Consider the following 1,636-nt stretch of genomic DNA (forward strand, 5'->3'; position numbering starts at 1 on the left):
TTCATCACTCAATGGAGGCAAAACACCAGACTTTTCTCAGGTCAATGTTGATGTTGTAGCACAACATAGAGTCTACTTCAACTTTTACTTCTGTCTTTTCCTGTTTTTTCTTGCATTCAGTTAGACCCAACATACCTGCCATCTGGCTCTGATTGTAGCACCCTGCATGGTGACATCCACACAACAAGGCCCCTCTGTTCCACATGACAGCTACATGGATACACCTCCATGACCCCTGACATCCCCTTCCTTCCTGCATGATGAGACACAGATGGAACTATTTGACTTCAGGCTGTACCAATACAATGTCTTGTAACTTGTGTTTTGTGCTTGGAAAAGTTACATGTAGCTAATGCAAATTGTGCAGACAATCTCAGCAACATTTCAAGTGCAAGAATTGGGTGAACAACCGTAAGTAGTTTCTCATCTACTTTGCCATCTTTCCCTGGCGTGATTTAACAGTGATTGTTGTTGGGATGACAAGACAGGTATCAGTTCAGTTCAGTTCACCTTTATTTATACTTGTAAGCCCTGTCGGCCAACATGTAGGCCTATATGTATGATAGAAAGTTGTTTTTATTTTTATTTTGTCACAGCTAAACTTCTAAAGCGGTATCTCAATGGAATGTAGTATGTTGACTGCATGGTTGTGTTCTACTTCTAGATTGACTTTTGTCTTCATAATATGGAAATATCATGCATAACGTACAAGAAAGACTATAAAGACAACAAAGCATAAAATGTTGTCAGTATGTTGAAAGATTAGAAGTTGTAAATTCTCTACCACACATTGTAGCTCATCACATGGCAGCTGGGCAGAAGTGCCCCCATTGCCAGGAAAGTTCTGGGCTTGTGTCCAACATTGGGCAACAGGCTAATTAGAGATGTAAGTACTGTTACTGTAGTAGCTCACACCCTCCCCTCCCCCACAATAAGTGACAAAGTTACTGCAGGTAAATTTCGTCCTGACCTCACAAGACCTCCCAGCCTTCCTGTGGGTAGAAAACAGGAAACACAAAACCCACAAAGCATGTCCACCAACAGCTGTCATTGATACTTCTGACACTGGATAAATTGTAGCACCATCCTTAAATCACATACAGATAGCTGGAGGGTTCCGATGGGGGTTTTCAGGCTTCTCAATTTAGATTTTATGTTTACATTGTAATTGTTCAGAAAGAGTGAATTGTGGAGAAGTCCATGAAGGGATTTTGCGCAACATTACAATAGATTTAATTTTTGTTAGCACTGATTTTGCCTAGTTTTTGGTCCACCACATTATTTTTTTTTTCAATGTTGGGTAGATTACCCAAGTTTCTAGAGCATTCTGTACAACAGTACACCTAGAAGGCTCTTTTGCATTGATAGCGTGGTCGACCGGTCCTTGCTCCATCATCTCAGATATGTTCAGCATAAGTATGTAAATGTGCATGGATTTGGATGTGTAACAACAAAAGTATGAAGAGCAAGAGATATGCTTACTTTGGCCCATGGGATCTTAACACCTGGATTCAGTCAGCCACAGCAACTTGGCCCCTTGTTCTCTTTTCCTACCCAGCCAGACTTGGCCCAGTGACAAGAACACAACCTCATATTGGCTGGCAGTAGACATCAGTAGGACCTGGCACTCCTCCAA

The 1,636-nt window shown here is 41.5% G+C and overlaps 1 long non-coding RNA gene across 2 annotated transcripts in view; it reads right to left on the minus strand.

Moving 5' to 3' along the window:
* The window catches only part of LOC118414984, an 87,048-nt gene extending 85,906 nt beyond the window's left edge, over positions 1 to 1,142 (minus strand). For both annotated transcript variants that reach the window (XR_004831049.1, XR_004831048.1), the window contains exons 1-2: positions 971 to 1,142; positions 136 to 253 (exon numbers count right to left, since the gene is read on the minus strand). This is a non-coding gene — a long non-coding RNA (uncharacterized LOC118414984). The remainder of the gene's footprint in view (positions 1 to 135; positions 254 to 970) is intronic.
* Between the last annotated feature and the right edge of the window lie 494 nt (positions 1,143 to 1,636).

Source organism: Branchiostoma floridae, chromosome 4 (genome assembly GCF_000003815.2).
Source record: "Branchiostoma floridae strain S238N-H82 chromosome 4, Bfl_VNyyK, whole genome shotgun sequence".
NCBI classification, from domain to species: domain Eukaryota; kingdom Metazoa; phylum Chordata; class Leptocardii; order Amphioxiformes; family Branchiostomatidae; genus Branchiostoma; species Branchiostoma floridae.